Below are 8,091 nucleotides of genomic sequence, written 5' to 3' on the forward strand. Positions count from 1 at the left end.
ACACCCATTACACAAAACTCACAGACCAACATAATTCCATGTTTACGTAATAGAAGCTATAATTTATAACATATCAAATAACGGTGCAAGCTTATTACAACTATCAAAGGTGTCTTCATTCATCCTAAAACATTTATGCTTGTGAATGGTTGCTAGCTCTAAAATTTTTATATTCATCTTATTCATTGCTTAATTTAAGCTTTTTGCCCCTACCAATACCTTGAGAAATTTTTGAACTATATTCTTGCCTTTCTGGTAACTTTATTTTGATTGTGGTCTAGATTCTGGAAATCTATAGAATCCAAACATTTGGGGGTATATGTGTTGTTAAAGTTTGTTAGAATAGGTCATACTACTTGGGCTAAAATAAAGGAGAATTTCAAAGTTAAGGAACTCCAAATCTATGATGTATATCTGCCATCAAATAGGTGGCACCATGCACCATGCTATTTAGTTGAAACCCACTGAACTAGATGCCAAGGATCACGTGAAAGGACCAGGAAAGCAGATGGTAATCTAGGAGTCTGATAACCATTCATGGAAATTAACTCATCCATGTTGATGAGTGACTAAATTATTATGACTATGCATGTTCTTTCTGGTTAATTTTAAATAACCTTAAGATAGAACTAATTCAACTTGTCTTCTTAATCCAGTAGGAATTTAAGAACAGTAACATAAGAAATTTCCTAGTGGGCCAATCCAGCAAGTCCTTTTTCAGCCTTAGAGAAGGACCCAGAGAGTTTATCTACCAAAGGCCAGTCTTTCTACTCCTACTCTGGATTCCAATATCTTATCTCTCTTGGATCCATCTTGCTAACGTTTAAACGTTTCAGTCTCTCCCATCTTATAACACCCAACTCTGGATCCCAAATCGACACCCTTGCCTATTATCCTATTCTTCCAGTGTCTTCCAGCTCAGTGCCAACAAGCCCATCACTGAAGCTACTAAGAATTCTGGAAGTCTCCCCTAAGAACAAGTCACCTTTTGTGATACTACCTTAAAAAAACTCAAACATGTCACCTCTCTCCATCCCCACTGCTACTCACCTGGGTCCAAGCCACCAGTACTGCTGTATTTCAAGTATGGTACGAGCCTTACACATAATCTGGTATCCTCAGATCCATTCTCCAAATTGTAGCCTACATAACCTCACCTTAGGCAAATTACCAAACCCATGCTTCAGCTTTTTCATATGTAAAGTCTACTTTTTTTCACCAGACCTCATGAGATTGAAGATCAGATGAATACTAGAAAAAAGCAATTAGCAACTATGAAGCATAATAAATGGTAGCTTTCATTAGTTTATTAATGTACAAATACTTAATAGCAATTGAACTACTTATATTAAGAGAAAACATAATATTCAGAGACTAAAGCAAAGGGCCTAAAGTCTTATTTTCTCTGGACTCCACCAATACGCCAGTCTCATCTTAGACTCAACAGAGCAGCCTCACTCTTATAACTTCACAAAGTACTTCTTTTTGCCTGGAATAGTCTCCTTTTCCCATTTGGCCAACTAACTCCGGCTCATCATGTAAGTTCTAACTTAATCGTTCACTTCTCCAAGCAGCCTACCCCGACTCCCTCGAGCCCCTCCCCAACCATCAGGTCTTCTACACCTCCTTCACCACTTCCTGGCACATCACATCTGCAGTCATCTGCTCCATGATCGTCCTTCCCAGGACTGTGAGCCCCATGCAGGATGTGTCTCTAATTCCACCAACTAGCACCATGGCTGGGACAATATAAGTTTCAATTATTTAATAACTGACTTTAATAACATAACTAAAAAATACCCTTAAGAGCGATACACCCTAATAGAAGCCTGTGATCCCTTCAGCGTGAGTCGGTAATTGCTGGCACTTCTCTATCACTTTGTCTCCCTTGAGTTTCACCAACCAGAGTAAGGAAAATACCTTGATTTTTTTTTTCTAATATAACTTCTAATATAAAAGTTATATCTCTAGGATAACTTTTGCCGAGGCAATAAAACACCTGCTTGGCCTATTGTGCTATTTATAACACTAAGAAATTCTATACTGAAGAAAATAGGCTGCTCGGCTTTCTCATTCTGGATTAAAAATAATAGTTCAGTGACCAGGACCTTAATTTAGATTACATTTTTCTTTAACTCATTACCTTATACCAGCTTACAAGTGCTTCTTACTGTCCAGTTACAAGGTGAGAAGATTCCCATAGATTGTCATCTCCAAGAGCATACTACACACTGCTCCCACAAAATGTTCAAGACTAGCAGTCCTTATATCAAACACGATAAATATCTTCACCCAGAAGTATCTATATTATCCTTAGCTTTTTTTTTTTTTTTTTACTGAATTTAATCATTTAAACTAAATTCCCATTGCAGCAGGACCAGAAACACTTGGTTTTGTTCCCATTAGGTATGTCTTGCTTTAATTCCTTAAGTGTCATATGAATCTAATTTTTAAAAAACAGACATTACCTGGAGGAATTTGAAACATTAACATTCAAAACTAAACTGTAAATGCCCATGTGCATAAAGTTTGTTTTACAAAGCTCGTTACATACAAATTTTCTTAAAGCACTACTTTTTCTCTGTTTCTGCATTCAGAGGTAATGATGCTCTTTTCCCTAAAAGTTTACCTCCCGAAACTGAGTCCTGACTTCTGGCTCAGCTTTTTTGGTCTGCCTTAAGGTTTTCACCTACATTTGTTTTGAACCTATTTTTCATTCACTGGCAAGGTCACGATGGCTGATTTTCCATGTATGTCCTTTTTCCATCTTCTTTGATTTCCTATCATTTTGAATTCATTCTATGCCTATCAATCTTCTAATTCATTTATCTTTTGCTAAAAATTTCTTTTTTCTACCAATCACAAAATTACTTTACCCCCTGAAAGTATATTTTCCATCGATCTATTTTGCTGCCACTGGGTAACCGGAATATTCCTGTTCACACAGACTACACATTATTATTTTTAATGTGCCCTAATATCCTCCCACCTGAAACATTTAAACATGAGAAAATGGGTATTTACACAAGTTACATTTTCACATTAAACTGCTTAGCAGAAGAGAATAGGGTTTCAGAGCCATTAAAGGCTGGAAAGAACCACAGGAAACAGGCTGGCCCTGAAGCCACCAGTTATGAGGAGGCTCGGACTTGGGCTTCAATTTGGCTTGATAAGGAAGAGAGCAGTACAAAAGAGGGAACACAAGCTTTGACACTGATCTCTGCTGTCATAACCTAGAAAACGAAGAGACAAATGACGTAATTAAGTGGTCAAAGGTACATCACACCATTTAGGTGTTGAAAGTTTACAACACTGGGAAAGAGATTGGCAGGGGCCAAAGCAAACAGGAAAGGCTCCACTGAATAGCCAGTTCTTGAATAACAGATAGAATTTGGTCAATTGAGAAGAAAATGCATTCCAGATGAGAATAATGCGTTTACTGAAGACTAAAGATGCCAATTTAATTAAAAATAAGAGTGTCAGGTCCATCAGTAGGAGAGTAGGGCAGGTTAGAGAACCTTGAAAACAAGAATAATTTAGATTTGACACAATAAAAGTCACTAAAAGTTTATAGCCAGGACAGTAGATAATAAAAATATACAATAATTATTTCAGCAACTATTTAGTCACTAAGAAGGACCTGTGAGATCTAAATCCCAACCCTGAAATTTATTAGTATTTGACTCCAGTTACTTTATTTCTAAGCTCCAATTTCCTCTGTAAAATGAGTATGAAAAACTCCAGCTCACTGGACCATTGTTATCGTGATGGTTAAAGGGGATAAAACAAAGGACCTTGTCCAAAGCCTGGAACAAGTAAGTACTCTAGTAATGCTAAGCGTTATTAAGAAGCCAGTGGCAGTAATGTAGATGTGCAATTAAGATCTAGACAAGAGTAGAACCAAAATACCAAATACCCATCTCCTCAATATCCAAATATTACTCTGTTTCACCACAACTCATTCGTAAACACTTTCCAAACTCAGCACACATAGTATTATGCTCCACAGTGGGCAAACTCTAGGAAAACATAGCAAATACTCCCTCCCTTTACAGATCTTGATCTCAATAAGAAACATACTTTTGGAAAGAAACAGACCACAAATGAAAGGTTCCAAAGTACTACAGCAGTTGAGAGGAAGAAGGAATCATAATCACAAGGATATAATGGATTTATAGAACAAGCAGTGGGATATACTGCAAGTTGAAAATATTTTTATTAAAAAAGTGAATATATCTTTTTAGCATGTTGAAGAACTTCTATACATCAGGTAAGAAAAATCAAATTGTTCTCCCCACCCCACCAAAACATAAAAAAAGGAGAGACAGTTGACAGAAAAAAAATACTCAAAAAGCTCACTCTGACTCATAAGAGATACCGTTTTTAGACTGCAAAGGGCTAAATATGGGGTAACACGGTTGGAGAGGCTGAAGGGAAGGAGGAACTCTCATACTTTGCTGGTGAGAGGGGAAATGAATAATCTCTAAGGAGGTGGGAACTGTCAAAATTAAAGCACTCACACCTTTGACAACAGTTCTATATCTAGGAATTCATTCTACAGAAAGGCATACATAGTACTATTTGTAAGAGCAAAGGACTACAATCAAAACACTGGTTAAATAAGTGGTAGAACATTAATATAACGTGACACCGTGGAGCTATGAAAGAAAGCTGCTTTGTATAGGATACAGAGGAGTTTCTAAGATACATTTTAAGTGAAAAAGGTAAATGGCAGGGCATTATGTTACCACTTGTATGGGAAAAAAATATGAAAAAGTTGGTAAATTTATAGAATATTCCTGATGAGCATACAAAATTAATAACAATGCCTGTTCCTGGTGAGAGGAACCAGGTGACTAAGGAGAGTGAGTCACTGTTCACTGGATACCTATTTTGAACACATTAAAAATCTGGTGTATATTTGTTACCAACAGAAAAAAGGAAATTCAAATAAACTAAAAAATGTTATGAATATTGGCTATGTTGTAGGAAGGCAGGTGATTTGTTTTCTTTATGCATTCTGTAGTATATTGATCTTAACATTTTAAAGGACCTAAGAGTATAAAGGAGGAAATTTCAGGTAGGAAAGAAGACCTGAAGGGTAGGATGAATACGGAAAACTTAGGTTATAATATACAAGCCTAAATAAGCAGACAGTTTTTGTAACAATGAGATAGACAACTGTGCCTCGCATATAGAAAAATGTGTAATAATGCTACACAATGTATGAAAAACTAGGTTGGGGGCTAAACTGATGGCATTTTTGATGCTAGATAGAGTCCAAACTAATCCATAGGTCTCTGTTGACATTAGAGCAGAAAATGACAATACTATTAAATTTAATCTGATAGATTAGAATGTGGCACGCTAGAAAAAGAAGCCAATTTCTGGCCCACAGACATTTTTCACGTGGCTCAGGCAGTGTTTTTAGGGTCTGGAAGAGCCACAAAGTCCAGAAACTCCATACTGTTAAAAGTCCACAAGCCATGTGAAGAAAAGGCGGTTTTCCCTTAGACAGGCCTGGTGTTCTCCATGTGTTTTCCTATGCTGTGGCCTAACCTGACTTATTTCACACATCTAACTTTTTCTGGTCTCGAGAGTTTTTGATTTCTAACAGACACCTGGATTAAGTCACTTGACATGATGCAAGTGGAAGGGGCTGGACTGGAAAGGCACAGCTGAGGCACCTAAGATAGAGGCTGCCTTCTAAGAGTGTAGAGACTCAGAAGCCAGACTGCCTGGCTTTGAGTCCTAGCTTCACCACTTACTAGCTCTGTGATCTGGGACCAATGAGTTACTTATCTTATTCTTCCCATCTATCTAATGAAATATAAAAGTACCTACCTTGTAGTTGTTAAAGGTTAAATGAGTAAATATCTGTAAAGCACCTAGCACAGTGCTGGATACAGAGTTAGTTTTTCATTTAGTTTTTTTCTTTTTAATTTATTGCATGCCTACCATGAGTCTGTTTCTAAAATAAAAATTCGGACTTCACATTTGATAGGTACAGAGAAGGAAGGGGAGCTATCAATCATGGTAGAATGGAGACTTTGAAGTTAGATAACTGAAAGCTAATTGAAATCCTGACAACAGATAAATTCTTCAAGGGACAACATTTAGATAAAAATCAAATAGCTGAGGACTAAGCCTCAAAAAAAGTCCCTCTGATTGGATATAGAAAGATAAGGACCCAGATAAAGTATGATTACAAAGATATAGTGTTTCACTTGAGAATCAAGGACAAGAGAATTGTGTCAAATTATTGTAACAATAATTCCATCTTACACTTGCAAATTTTTAGTTTTCAAATTATTCATGATGCCACTGGATTCTAATAATGACCCAGGAAGTAGAGAAATTATCTCCATTTTATTAATGAAGGAAAACCTTAAAGATTAAATTATTACCTAAGGTTACACAGCTAGTAAGTTATAAAACAAGAAATCAAAAACACCACTATATATATGAGTGTATATATATATCATATATACCATATGATATATATAATATATAAAAATGTTCTATAACAATTCTGTAAGAATCAGGATATTATAAATTAATCCTAACTTCATTCAATGGAGCAAGTATTATGCCCCTCTGCTACTTCAAAAAAATAAAAATAAAAACCAAATAACAAACTATAAATTGAATAAATCAGAAACAAACATGCCCAGAAAAAAATAATACCTGTCACTTTTCCAATTTGCCCAAGTTAATTAGCACCTTCTATTTACTTTTATTTGAAAAAAATTCTTCATTTGCCTAAAAAAATATTTGAGTGCTTGCTACTACTCAGGTACAGCTACAGAGTCTTTTCAAAGAGCTAAGCAGGGAGAGACACTAGTAGATACAATCTCAATCTAATGTGATAAATGTACAATGAGTGTATGTAAAGGGGCGACGAATCCAAAGCCGGGGGAAGGAAGGTGTGAGGCTGGGAAGGAGACGAATAAGACTCACGGGAATTAGTCCAGTAACGTACCTGCAAAGGGGCTAGGAGAAGGTGCCAGGCAATGTGGCTAAAGACAGGCTTAAGAGTAATCAATAATGCTTATACCACAAAAATGCAATAACCATTCAATTTTAATTATGTTACCTTTTATTAGACCTGGAAATAAAAGAACACTTAGAATCAGAACACACAAACATCAAGCTGTAATACCTACTTGTACTGAACCATTGCTACCAAAGGGATGTAGTTTTTTAAATAAGCAGATGTGTGGCGATGCAAAATAAAATTTAAGCTTGTTAAAATGGAACAGTAAACTTTGTTTTAATGGCTATAGAAAGGAGGTGGTTTTCTTTTCTTTCTTCAACACGTCTGGTTCTGACAGCAAGTTGTATTACACGTTTAAAGCAATACATGCCCTGAAATCTTATATTTTCAGTTGTGTGCGTCACCTGAATTAGCCCAGACATATGAAAAACTCTCTCTCTCAATACCCTCAGTGCCCCTCCCTCCAGAAAGTCACAATGTTTGTGAACTCGAGATTCTGGTTAGTGAAGTATTTTACAGTAATTTTTCTCCAGTGACACTGGATTCTTTTAATTTCCTCTAAAAGAGAAGTGCTGAAAATGCAAGGAAATCCTCCGGGGTCCAAATTTCATTTCACATTCTCCAAGCAGTAAAACAGCAGCTTTACATGTTGATGAAAAAGAATTTCAATTTCTTTCTATTAGTTTTTAATCGTATTAGCATTAAAATTTATCAGGATTTGGATTTCCAAAAGGAAAATTTTAGTTGCCAAATATTTCAGAAATGCAATAAAGCATTACATATATACAATTAGCTCTTATCTACCAAAAATATATATGTATATATATATATTTATATTTATCTTACCTTCACTGAAGTTCTTTTTTTCTGTCTGGACATGGAAACAAAATTAAGTAAACCAATGCTCGCTTTATTTCTTTATAAGCAATAATTTGAGTCTTTTTTCATTCAGTACAACTGCCAAGTTCATAATAAATTCACAGAAGGCAATACAAGGAAATACTTACTGAATAGGCATCTGCCAAGCGATCATGGGTTAAGGTTAAACTCTACCAAACGGCACTATGGCATATAGGCATCTGATTTTTGTTTTC

The sequence above is a fragment of the Pteropus alecto genome, unplaced genomic scaffold (assembly GCF_000325575.1).
Source record: "Pteropus alecto unplaced genomic scaffold, ASM32557v1 scaffold87, whole genome shotgun sequence".
NCBI lineage: Eukaryota > Metazoa > Chordata > Mammalia > Chiroptera > Pteropodidae > Pteropus > Pteropus alecto.